We start from the raw sequence: 14,482 nt of genomic DNA, 5'->3' as shown, positions 1-14,482 counted from the left end.
ACATTTTCTTTATCCATTCCTCTGTTGTTTTCATATCTTGGCAATGTGAATAATGCTGCAGTGATTATGAGATTCCAGATATTCTTTGATAGAGTAATTTAACTTCCTCCATATTTAAGTGAAAGTTTATGTGGTGGTTCTAACTTTTTGAGGAGCCTCCATACTGTTTTCCATAATTACTGTATGCGCCCACCAACAGTGCTCATTTGTTCCTTTTTCTCTAAACCTCACCAACACATCATATCACTTCTCTTTTTTATAATAGCCATCTTAACAGGTGTGAAATGATATCTATTTGTGGTTTTGATTTGCATTTCCCTGATAGTGGTGTTGAGCATCTTTTCATGTACCTGTTGGTCACTTATAAGCCCTCTGTGGAAACATGTCTATTCAGTTCCTATACTTATTTTTAAATCCAATTATTTGGGTTTTTTTTGTTTGTTTTTTGCTATTGACTTGAATAAACTATTTATGTATTTTTGATGTTACCCCTACAACAGTATATGATTTGCAAATATTTTCTCCCATTCCATAGGCTGCTTTTGCATTTTTGTTGATTGTGTGTTGTTTTTTTTTTTTTTTTTGGTTTTTTTTTTTTTGTTGTTGTTTTGCTGGGAAGAAGTTTTTAGTTTGATGTAGTTCCACTTACTTATTTTTGCTTTTGTTCCTTGTGCTTTGGTTTCATATCCAAACACTGTTGCCAAGACCAGGGTCAAGTGGCTTTTTTCCTATGTTTTCTACCCAGAGTTTTATGGTTTTAGGTCTTATATTAAGTCTTTAATCCATTCTTCGTTCATTTTTGTGAGTGGTATAAGATGGGGGTCCAGTTTCATTTTTTTGCAGGAAATTATTCACTTTTCCCAACACTTTTTACTGAAGAAACTATCCCTTTCTCATTGAGTATCCTTAGCTCCCGTATCAAATATTAGTTGATCACATGTGTGGGGATTTATTTCTGGATTTTTGATTCTGTTCCACTGGTCTGTGTACCTGCTTTCACACCAGTACCATAACTGTTCTGATTACTATAGCTTAGTAATATAGTTTGAGACCAGGAAGTGTGATGCCTCCAGCTTTGTTGTTATTTCTCAAGATAGCCAACGCAATCTTCTGGTTCTATACAAATTTTAAGACTGCTTGCTATTTCTGTGAAAAATGTCATTGGAATTTTGAAAAAGAGTGCATTGAATCTATAGATGGCTTTGAGTAGTATAGCTTTTTAAATAATATTAATTCTTCTGATACAGGAACACAGATATCTTTCCTTTTTTGTATGCCTTCAATTTTTTTCATTGACGCCTTATAGTTTCCAATGTATAAATCTTTCATTTGTTTGGTTAAATTTATTCCTAAGTATTTTTTTTTGATGCAATTAAGTGAGATTTTTTCTTTTTTTTTTTTTTAGTGTACAGGTTACATACCTGATTTTTGAATGTTGGTTTTGTATCCTGCAAATTTACTGAATTTATGTATAAATTTAAAAAGCAAATGTAATAGAGACACAATAGTACAATGACAGAATATAAAATGGATTTTTAGGTTTTTATATTTGAAATTGAAATAAAATTGAAATAGTAACCTTTGGTTTAAATTTGCATTCTTTTGATTACTAATTGGGTTGAATATTTTTATTGGATTATTGTTAATCATGTATTCAAAAGTTGGGTGTTCCATTCTTTTTTAAATTGCATTTTTGGGACCACTATGCTTTGGTCTCCATGCTCCTATCCTCTTTACTATTTTTGTTGTAGATTCTACCCCTATATATGTACATTCAATCAATACATTGTCATTGTTATTCTCAAAAGAAATTAAAGATTAAGAAATTGTTTCATGTTTGCCCCTGACCTCATCACTGCATTATTCAGTGCTTGTTTTTATGGGATGTTATTCTTTTTAAAAACTTACTTTAATATTGTTGCGAAGTTTACTGGTGACAAATTCACAGCCATTTTTGTGTCTGAGAAAATTTATTTTGCCTTCATTCCTGAGTTATTATCTTGCTGATGAGAGAATTTAGGGTGACACTTTTATTCAGATCTTCACAAATTTTATTTCAGTTTTTTCTTACATGCAGAATTTCTGATGGAATGATTACTATCATTTTTCATTTTTATTCTTTCCTATGAAAGTTTCTCTTTGTGTTACTTTTAAGATCTTCACTTTTTCACTGGTTTTCAGAAATTACATTATATTAGTGCCTTGTTCAGGTTTTCTGTCTTTGTGTCCCCCTTGCTGCTTGTAAACCTCCATCGATAGATTCACTGTTTATACACATTTTGGAGGAATTGCAGCCATTATTTCTTCAGACATACTTTCTGTTCTCCCCTTTCTCTTTCATTTCTAAAACTCCAAACATATGTGTGTTAAACCATTTGATGTTGAATCACAGGAGAGCAAGACTATGTTTCTTTTCCCCCTTATCATCTTTCCAAAATTGAGCTTTATTTCTATTGCCATATCTTCAAGTTCACTACATTTTTTGAAAACCATTTCTAATTATTTTTCTCACCCATTGAATTTCTCATTACATCTCACTTTTATCTTCTGTTTAATTAGCATTTTATTTTCCATTGCCTTATTTACCATGTATGTTTTCTTTTAAATATTTGAACATATTTATAATACCTGTTTTAACATTTTTGTTTATGAATCCCATACTCTCTATCATTTCTGGATTATTCTAAATTTCTTGGTTTCCTGAACATTCTTACATTTCCTTGCTTCTTGGTCAGTCTAGTGAATTTTGAATGGATGCTACACATTACAGTTCCTATGTCTACACTATTTTAGAAAGGATTTTATTGTCTTTCTCTAAAGATTATTAGTTTTTATTCCACTAGTCAGTTAAATTATTTCTACTTTTTCAATTTTGAGATTGTTTTAAAAATATTTACTAGTGTGGATCTAGAATAGCCTTTATTCTATAGGTGGCTCTACCCACTACTGAGATGTAGCCCTTCTGTGTCTCTACTGCATGCCAAAAGTGAATGTTGACTTTTTTCTAGCTGCTAGGGCTGAAAAATAATTCCCCACCCTACTTGAGATTTGGAAACCGTTCAGCTCACATTTCTGGAAGTCGCCTGACCTCCTGGAGTTTCACCCAATTCAGGCACATTTTAGTAGACATTAAACATGCAAGAGGGCTTTATATAAATTTTATTCTGTATCGCTCTTCCTCTCTGGACCTCCATCTTTCAATTTCCAGCAGCTGTGGACTTCCTGAATGCCAATGTATCTCTCCTCAACTCAGTGAGTCCACCATATTCCAGCTGTCATCCTCTTACCTGCTCTGTAGTCTTGAGTGGGATTTCAGACCAAAAATGGGCAATTTTAAGATTCATCTCATTTGTTTCTCCTCTTTTAGATATCATAGTCCTTTGCTGTCTCTTGTCCAGTGTTTGAAAATAGTTATTTCATAAGTTTTGTCCGTCTTTCCAGGTGTCTAAGGTATTAAGGTAAATCTATCTCTGTTGGTTCATCAAGGTCAATAAAAGATTCTGAAAGTGTGTTTCTTTTTAGAAAGCATGTTTCCAAACATATTGTATATTCTGAAGTCAACTTTGGGTTATGTTTTCAAAGTTGGGATACAAATATATCCATATCTGCCTATTCACTACCTAGATAACAATATTTGAAAGACAAAATTTTAAAGGATTTAGTTTTATAATTTCTATTCTAATTGCTTTGGTGTTCAATTTGTTTTTAAGATTTGGCTCAGTTTTCTCTTTTGTAAAAAGAGTTTCATATTTATTTCTATTTTCTGCATAGAGTTAATAGTTTCATAAAGGAAATTATTGCCTTGGGCTCATGAAAGCAGTATATTATACCAGTTAACTGAGTGTGAATCATTATTGATTGAGTGGAATCTGATTTTTTCACTTACTAATTTTGGAAAAGTAGGTAAGTTGCTGAAACTCTCTATACTTCATGTTGCTCGTCTGTAAAATGAGGATAATAAAAGTACTTACTTCATAGTGTTTTTAATTATTCACTTAAATAATATACAGGCTGCAGTTGGCATAGTGTTTTACAGTCAGCAGGGATATCCTGATGCACAACCTCAGAGATATCATTCACTTTGAATGCTATTTTTTATCATTTAATTAATGTTAGTATTTATTATTTTTATTATTTGTTCTTATTAGCATTATTTTGGGGGCAATGCCTCTGTACAAAATAAAAACCTATTTTAAATTTGACTTCAGACCGTATCAGATATTTACTTACCTCTGCAAATTGTTCATTTGATTCTTTCAATTTACTTTTAACATTAAAATATTTTTTGTCCTAAAAACTGTCTCTATTTCATCATCTAAGTTTTATTATTTAAAAAAAAAGGCAATTTTATCACAGGTTTTTGTTCATCTTTTGCAACATATCATGCTCCTGTAAAGTTATATTTTAATTCAAATGTTTGAAGCTAACCATTGAAAACTTACAAGTGAATAAAATTGTAAAGTGATTATTTAGACAATCAAGTAAAATTTTTCCATAACTTAAACTGATGCCCACTTAGCATTTTTCTGTTTCTCCCTGATTGATATTAACAGCTGCTGCAGAGAAAAAGACTGATTACTTACAAGGGAAGGGCAATTAAATGTATAACAAATTTATCAACCATAACACTGGAAGCAGAGCATGACATAATACATGAGAAAAATATCAAAATATAACTGTAAGGCCAATGAGAAGGAATGTCACAAAAAGAGTGTGACCAGTTGTCTCAAATGTTGGTTTAAGTTACAATTGATCATTGCATCTGACAATGTAGAGTCATGGATAACCTTGACGAGCAATTTTGCTTGAGTGATTAGAAAAAAAATATTGTTTGCTTATTTTAAAATAAAATTTAAAAAGAGATATGAGACATAAATATATGAAACTTTCTTATAGTGTTTTACACTAAGAAGTGAAGGAATGTGGACTTTAGCTACAATGGAAAGTGGCGTAAGGAAAGTGTGTGTGTGTGTGTGTGTGTGTGTGTGTGTGTGTGTGTGTGTGTTTTCCTGATGAGAGAAATAAGGGCATATCTGTATGTTATGCTGATCTAGTAAAAAGAGAAAAATTGATAGAGGATGGTCAAAAAAATAGAATGGAAAAATGTCCATGATGTTGTTTGGGTAAAGCCGTTGATACTAGATTGTGGAAATGTTCCTCTAGTTACTTCACATTTCTCAGTGCAATAGGAAGAAAGATCACTGTCTGTATATGAGGATGGTGGAAGAGGTGTTGAGTTTGATGGGAGAAAAGGAAGTATGGAAAAGTTCTCTCTTAGGCTGGAAGAATGAATGGGCCAAGAAATAAAGAGGGCTCAAGGAGGACAGCATAAAGTCTCACTGGAGGTTAGTAATAATGAATTCAAAGTGAAACCAGGCAGTGTAGCGGGGTGTTTTCTTCCACCATATTCCACTATGTGGAGCCGGCCACAGACGTTCAGCTATGCAGGGCATATAAAGAGAGGGCTTCAGTGAAAGATGCATTTTTACCAATTAAGAGCAACAAGTGAGTAAAGCGGGTTGAGGATGCATGAAAGGGAGTGATTATAATCATTGACTATGGCATATAAGCTAAGAAAGAACAGAAGAGCAAATATTAGATGTGTGAGGGGTAGTGAAAATGAGGTAGGGTCAGTGTATTGAAGATAATGGTGAGCTTGTTGCAGTCCTGTAAATAGGTCACACATAGTTATAATGACAAGGTCAAGGGACGACCACAGGAGTGAATGACTAAGGTGAAATGGAGGTCATGATCATTGGAGAAGACAGAGGACTGAAGGTTAAGAGTATTGGAAGGAATCAGAAAAGTAGATATTGGAGTCATTTTAAGAACTGTGACAATGGTTATTCTGGAAAGAGTGACAGTGATCCAAGAGTTAAACATCTTCGGGGAGTAGTGAGGTGGTAGATGGTGCAGTCTGATGACACAAAGTTTATTGTGTTTATAGAAGCGAAAGGAAAAATGGACAGTAGAGGCAATGAGTAGCAAAAAGGACATTGACCTCAGCTCCAGATTCCATATTCAGGTGTGAGGTACAGGGCAACTTGAGAAAGAAAACAGCTACCTCTTGAGATTAACATGAAGACTGAATGTTCATTTAAACACACACCCACATACACATACATACACATACACATCTCGCCATGTCCTTGGCCACAAAAAGTCTCAGGGAATTCCAACAAACTCAGAGTGTAGTAGCCATGCTTTCTGACTACAATGCAATAAAACTGGGGAATAATACAATCAAAGTTACCCTCAAATTCCCCATATACTTAGAAACCAGAAATCACATCTTCAACTGATGGTTAGAAAACAAATTGTTATAATTATGTAAAAAATAGACCTGAAGTAAATCAAATCATCACATATAAAAGCAAGTGATATGGAGCAAAAAATTGTACTTAGAAGAAAATACCTGCCTATAAATATACATACTAAAATAGAAGAAAGAATAACGTTGCTTCTAAAAATGTAAGTGTCCTGTTCGGCTCTTTATAATGCTTACAGAAATCTCACATTATTGATATTCAGCCCATTTTATTAAAAAGACTAAAGCTCAGAAACTTAGTAACTCAGTTGAAAATCTACCTAGAGCAAAAGACTAGGCTTGATTTTATTCATGTCTAATATGCCACTCTTACTGCTCAGGAATGATGTAGCCTGTGCTGAATTGAGTTACTAATACTTCTTTCCACCAAACTACCATTCTGCTTTTCCTCTGAGAATGACATGATCTTGACCCTAAAATCCAGGCTGAGGATGGGTCTCTGCCCCAGTATTCAGACATCGATTCTGATTTTTTTTTTAACATTTATTTATTATTGAGAGACAGAGAGACACAGAGCATGAGCAGGGGAGGAGTAGAGAGAGGGGGAGACACAGAATCTGAAGTAGGCTCCAGGCTCTGAGCTATCAGCACAGAGCCCCGTGCGGGGCTCAAACTCACAAACTACGAGATCATGACCTGAGCCGGAGTCGGTTGTTTAACCGACTGAGCCACCCAGGCGCCCCATAGACATCGATTCTAACAGCTTATGAATATATGTGTACACACATTAGATTCGAGTGGAGCTCTCTACCCTCTTCTCCCTGCCCTTATTCTGTGATAGGAAATGGATGGACTCCAATCTGATTGAAACAAACTTTGGCTTGTTTAACATCGAAAAGACTATATAATGCCTGAAAGTTCTTCTGAGAAAGCAAGTCAGAACTTTGTGTCTGATCGGTCTGAGTTGTCACTGCCTGAGAGTTCAAATTTCTTGGTCTCCTGTTGACTAGAATATTACAAAACTGGGATTAATTTTCCACTTCCTTATCTAAAGCACACTGTTGACACTCCCTACTTGCCTTGTTCTCTACAGAGTGCTGTGGATTTTATGATGTATTTTGTTTTCAGAGAAACAATATTTTCATAGTTTGAAATCATTACTTAGTAAGGAAAAGCCTGATGCTTGTTCCAGTAAATGGTAAATGCATTTGGCTCAGAAAACTCAATTTTCTCTTTTCTTGTTTTTCTTTCTCCACAAAACTTTAACTGTAATTAGGAAGTGTGTTTCTTCCCAACCCTTCTATTTTTCTCTTGTAGTTGAACCCAATGCACAAGAAGTAAAGGCAACACAAACAAAAAACTTTAAATTAAAAAAAGGGCAAGTTTAGAATATGCTCCTCAAAAATTTAGAGGCTGTAGGGGTGCCCGGGTGGCACAGCTGGTTGACCTTCTGACTCTTGATTTTGGTAGCTCACGATCCCAGAGTTGTGAGATGAAGCCCTATATCGGGCTCTGAGCTGAACGTGGAGCCTGCTTAGGAGTCTCTCTCTCTCTCTCTCTCTCTCTCTCTCTCTCTCTCTCTCTCTCTTCCTCTGTCCCTCTCCCCCACTCACTCATGCTCTCTCTCTCTCTCTCTCTCTAAAAAAAGAAGTTAGAAGCTACAAAATAGAGCTATTCTCCTCCTATATGTATTTTAATTGGTGTTAGCATTTAGACAATATCAGGTAAAATCCATTAATCTGTATTATTACGTACTGTTTAGGTAGCAGAAAACCATGACTTACTTTGTGGAAAACTTGCACTTTTGGAACTACACATGTTTACAATGAAGTGACTAAACTAAAATTAGCGAAGGCCAAGAATTTCTTTGTGTCAATACTGAATATAAAATTTAGCAACCTGAATCGTCATATTTCAAAAATTTCCAATTCCCAAATATTTGGAATATTTAAGCCCAAGTGAATTTCCCTGCTGTATCTATCTCAAGAAGTGTGTTACTAACATAACTTTCTGTTTAGTTTAATATATATTTTTTCATTGCTCATTTATAAAAACTTCCACAAGTGATGGGGCACTTGGGTGGCTCAGTTGGTTAAGCATCCAACTCTTGGTCTCGGCTCAGGTCATGATCTCACGGTTCGTAGGGTCGAGCCCTGAGTCTGGCTCTGTGCCGACAGTGAGGTGCCTGCTTGGGATTCTTTCTCTTTGTCAATCTCCGACCTTCCCTGTGCTTGCTTGCTTGCTCTCTCTCAAAATAAATAAACTTAAAAAACAAAACTTCTGGGATGTCACAAAATAATAAGGCAACATATTAGCACTGGCTTCTAATTCTCATCCCAATTCTCATCCTCCACTGTAGGATTACGGTAAGCTTTCTGAAAGTCAGTTTATTCATATGTAATATAGACCACTCCTTGGCCCTTCCCAAGAATTATTAAGAAAACCAAATGAAGTGAGATTGGTGAAAACAACATTTTAGAACAGTTTCCAAATGTGTGACCTCAGACCACTTGCATGAGAATCCCTTAAACTACTTATTAAAAAAACGTTTTCTATCAAGATAGAAAAGAAGCAGTTTTCCTTAGATGTATTTCTCCCTATCCTGCTTTTGTAAAAAGTATTGCTTTGTTAAAAACCATTTTCTTTTTGTCCTCAATATGTGAAGTGGGAGATCCAGGCAGCTTTATTCCAAGTAGCACCGATGGTTATCTCATTGTCCTTGGTGAATTTGAAAGGCATTCAGTATTGAGGTGGGACTGAAGGAGTTTCTAAAGTTAGTGCATTATCAGCATTGCATTCAACCTTACAGGTTCTCACATGAGTAGGAAGACCCATCCATCACTGAAGTCCGCTCCAGGCCTTAATGCAGCATGGGAAAATAAACATTTGACATGACTGTTCTAGGACCACTGTGTCTAGCTAGGATGCAACATTCACACAAAAACAGCAGATTGCGTTAAGCCTGCGGGCACTGTGGTTACTTATAGAGAAGAGAGACGTAAGGCTCACATTTATTGTCACAAAGGGAATACCTCTACTGCCCCTGGGAAGATTCCATCTGTACCTTGTGTGACAGGACTTAACATCAAAGACCCTCAGCTTTTGGTGAAAGCCCTCAGCTAACACCAAAAACCCTCTGCTGGCCAGCAGAAGATCTGACACTTCTTCGGACCAGTGTGCCAATGATAAATAAAGACACGAATCCTGGAAACAGATCCTGCTATCTCAGCTATGAGCTATGAAATCTTGGATAATGCAATTCGTTACTTTGGGCTTAGATTTTCTAAACTGTAAATGGGTATGAGAAGTATGTGAATCTCATGAACTGATCGTGACAGTCAAATGAATTAATACATAAAGCACCCAAAGCTTGTGTGGCACATAGTTAATGCAAAAAGAAAATTATCATCTCGAGGATTAAATCAATAATTAAATGCATTGGAATCCAGTAGATGTGAAAGGCCAGGCTTAATGTTGCCAGAAACACAGAAACCATCTGCATGTTGAAAAAAAAGATAGACTAAATTATGAAGGAATATGAAAATATCTACATAGATATTTTATCAAGAAGAGCTGAGAATTAGAAAGAAGAATTTAAACAAGTCAAATGCAACAGATACAATTAGAAAAATAGGAAATATTGATTTCAAAAGTGAGTTTATTTGATTGCTTGACAAAACATCCTGTGAATTCCAATATAATATAGCTTTTCATCTAGCAAATACTGCAAAATACAGACTATAACAATTATCTATAAACATAAATGTGTGTATAATTAAATGCATATATGACCTACTTTCCACATAAAGATATGTTTTAATATTTTTAGATAAAGAATAATTATGAGTTACTATTTTATAACATTGGATATGATAACCATTTTTAGTATAAATTATGATAGGTGCCCCACACTTATTACTGGGCTTTACATTTTTTCAGGATCTGAGAAGTCATTATTTATATATTCATGACAAGATTTTAACATAACTATTTTCTGAGTGTATGTTCTGATTCTGAAACTTGTGAAAGTAAGGATTTGACATTCTATGATTTGAATTCTTATTATTTATGACCCTCTGTCAAGCCATTATCTGTTTGCTTGTTCTGCCCTTCAGTGGACATAAAATTATCAATCTTTTCTCTGGGTCTGTCTGCATTTCATCTGCATTTATGTATGCCTTGAATGGTTCATTACACAGACCTGAATTGGTTTCCTGAATATGCCAGCAAGTACAAAAGAGAAAGGTTCTATTGTGCTCTCTTGATCTTTTTGAAGTTTTCTTTTCTTTATTCCCCCCCTTTTTTTTTTAATTTTTTTTTTTTGGCAGAGGATATAAAATTGTAAGAAAACCCTACAAAATAACTGTACTTTTGAGATAAAAAGGATGGTGGATTTGAAAATTCTTGGATAAATTCTGGAATGTATTTGCCTGGGATTAGCTATAGAAACTGCTTAAAAAAATTTTTTTTTAATGTTTATTTATTTTTTGAGAGAGAGAGACAGAGTGTGAGTGGGGGAGGAGCAGAGAGAGAGGGAGACCCAAAATCCCAAGCAGGCTCCAGGCTCCAAGCTGTCAGCCCAGAGCCCGATGTGGGGCTCGAACTCACAAACTGTGAGATCGTGACCTGAGCTGAAGTCAGACGCTTAACTGACTGAGCGACCCAGGCGCCCCGAAACTGCTTTAGATTAGATTTAGAAATATTTAGAAAGAAAAAAAATAACAAAAATTCATCAAAGAGGAAATCTTCTTGTAATCCACTAGTTCAAATTTATATCTAAAAGAGCAAAATGAGTCCCATTTTAATTTCTTTCTCAAAATAGCTACAAGGAATTTTTAGCAACTTGAATTCTGTGATTAATTCATCTTCTATTTGAAAGCCATTTGCTCTTTCATTGCTATTCCACATTGAAAAAAAAAAGTCTAAGAAAAAACCATTTTTATTTATTTTGACATTATAAAACCTCTAGAGCTATCTTAAATAAAACATCAAGGGCAGTATTTATCAAAAGACTAATAGGTAAACATGTTTTCTAAACTTAAGTAATAAATGAAAATACATAATATTAATTATTAATTTTATTTGAACTTGAAAATTAGTCTTATAATTGCTATAGGTCTATGTTTCTACTTGATCAGTACTTTGTAAATAATGAATTCATTCATATATCAGCAGTATACCAGAAAAGTACAATCTCTTCCATAATTTTGAAGTAGTCTCTGTAAGTACTAATACAATAACTGCATATTAACAATTTCTTAAAATTTTGCCTCCCTTATTTCAAAAGCACCATTGGCTAGTTTTATGTCTTTCACCATGAGTACAAGGTAATAATGCTGTTATGAATGGCAGTGTCATGGCTCTTTGGAACCTGTTGAATTTGAGACAGCATAGATGCTGTTGTCTCTGCAGTTCCCTAAAACCATCTATTTAATGCTAGCTACATTATTACTCGAGACACTGCCTCCTATACACGAAGCTCATGAATGCTAGCTTCCAATGACTCTCTCAAAGGCTGATACTCCGATGTTGATGGTTCAAAATGCAACTCTTAACTGGTATGGAGAAAAATGTAAGTGAAAATTCATTGTCTGGTCGTGGCAAATTTGCCACTCAGAATTTTACAGCATAAACCTAGAACGAAACATCTTCTAATCCTATCTTGTCTTGAATTTTCTGGGTTTTATTTGTTTGTTTGTTTTTTCTATTGATGGAATATAATCTCTTTATCAGTTACCCTTACTTCTGTCTTCCATGTGACACCACCAGCTAAGAGCATAGACAAGGGATCCATGGGCAAAACAAGAAGACCAGTCCCATTTGCGCAGGAAATACCCGCTTCTCCTTGGGTGTTGCTTTAAGGCTGACCTGGGAGAACACAGCACCACCATGCTAGTCAGAGAGCTAAGAAAGGATTTATTAGAAAGGCTGCTAGCATTGTGGAGCAAAACCAGCAAAGTAACTGGAATTCTATTTAAATAAACAAGAGCTCCAGAGTGTCGTCTGATAGAAAATCAACCTACAGAAAAATCAAAAGAATGTTTTGGCAACCATAGCTAACCATAAAATAAAAAGTCATGTACTGTTCCAATAATAAATACTGTAAGTTCTATGATAATTAATTTAACCAGGAAAATAGTAATACTATCTTTTTTTTTTTTAAGTTTGTTTATTTATTTTGAGAGAGCAAAAGATAGCGCGAGCAGGGGAAGGGCAGAGAGAGTAGGAGAGAGAATCCCAAGCAGAGCCTGACAGGGAGCTTGAACTCACAAAGCCATGAGATCAGGACCTGAGCTGAAATCGGGCCACCCAGGCACCCCAGTAATACTATCTCAATAAAACTTTTAATAAAGATTTTAGAAAATAACCTGATGATATGAAATTCCATTTTTTTAAGTAATGCCTACGCCCATCGTGGGGCTCAAACTCACAATCCCTAGATCAAGAGTCACATGCTCCGCCGACTGAGCCAGCCAGGCATTCCGAAATTCCATTTTTTTGAACAAGACATACTGCTTATAAAGGTACCAATTATTCTCAAACTAATCTTTAATCTGCAATTCCATAATCTGTAAATCAAATCCCAGTTGGTTTTTTGAGGGATTCCATAAACCTATAATAAAATGCAAATTGGAAGAATCATGGTCCACAATTAGCCAAGTAACATTTAACAAATAGAGATAGGGATGGCTTACCTTAGTAAATATTACAACATTCTAGAAAGTCAGAGTAATGTAAGGGGAAATATAGTATCACACTACACCCACATAGAAGAAAACTAGACCAATATGAACACGTAAGTATATACAAACACCAAATCCTACAATATATAAGATTGTATCACAGATTAATTGGAAAGTTCAGGTTGTATAATTGGGAAACTGGTTCAACTTTATGTAAAAAAGTCAAATGACGGGGCGCCTGGGTGGTGCAGTCGGTTAAGCGTCCGACTTCAGCCAGGTCACGATCTCGCAGTCCGTGAGTTCGAGCCCCGCATCGGGCTCTGGGCTGATGGCTCGGAGCCTGGAGCCTGTTTCCGATTCTGTGTCTCCCTCTCTCTCTGCCCCTCCCCCGTTCATGCTCTGTCTCTCTCTGTCCCAAAAATAAATAAACGTTGGGAAAAAAAAATTTTTAAAAGTCAAATGACTTCAAGAGAAAGATGGACTCAGCATAGATGAAAAGATTAAATGTGAAAAAAAAATTTCAATGTTAAGCATAAGAAAAACTTAAGAGACTATCTTTAGCTCTTAGGCATGGCACAGGACTTCCTAGACAGACAGAGAGGTCACAAAAGAGAAGGTCAAAGACTGATGAATTTGAGGACACAACATTAAAGAGTTTCAGTGAATGAAGAATGCTATGGATAATGTTAATGGAGAGAAGACAGACTGGAAGAAGAGGATGGCAATGTCTAGAACCCATGAAGAATTATTATCTAGATAGAGAATAGACTCCAGTGAATCACCAAGAAACAGCAATATCAGTAGAGCGGGGGGCGGGGGGCAACTTAAGGAAGAGAAAACATCAAAGGGTATAAACCTATAAAGACGTGCTCAAACTCCTTTGAAATCAGAGATGCAAATTAAAGCAATGCAGAGCTATCATTTTACATCTCTTTGTGGATAATGAAACTGTGATAACTTCTCCAATTAAATAATGTTCAGAGTTCCGCTTCCACATTATTCTTTTGTATTGTCATTTTTCTTACTCCTTTGTCATAGTAAGCACAATTACATTCATTATGGCTAGGATTTTAACACCTTCTGTGAATTAGTACTTATCATTTGTCCCTTCCTCTCCCATAACTTAAAGATAGAACTTTCTCATGAAATTGGTAAAAGTGACTAACAGCCAAGTAAGCCCTCCAGTGGATAACTGGGCTAGAGATGCCCTTGGAGAATGCCCCAATTGTCACCCCTCTTTTCCCTTGTGTTTCATGCACATTGATACCTTTAGACTTTCTCCTGAATAATTATTTCACCAGACTATTTTTGGCTTCATCACAATAGAATCAAGCAATTCTGCTCAGTTCTTGGAATGTCAATGAATTTAATAAGTCTGTTTGATACGTTTAATCTGTTTGCTTTTAGCGACCTATGGATGACAATATTACTGATTTGCGAAATCTCCAATTAACAAAAATAAATCGTAAGCAAGGCATGCCTAGGAAGTAGGAGGAACAATCAGATATTTATTTAATTTTTTTTCCTCAGA

This window comes from Herpailurus yagouaroundi, unplaced genomic scaffold (assembly GCF_014898765.1).
Source record: "Herpailurus yagouaroundi ecotype Mexico unplaced genomic scaffold, PumYag 198, whole genome shotgun sequence".
NCBI lineage: Eukaryota > Metazoa > Chordata > Mammalia > Carnivora > Felidae > Herpailurus > Herpailurus yagouaroundi.
The sequence above is the reverse complement of the archived record's forward strand: the minus strand, read 5'-3'. Positions refer to the sequence as shown.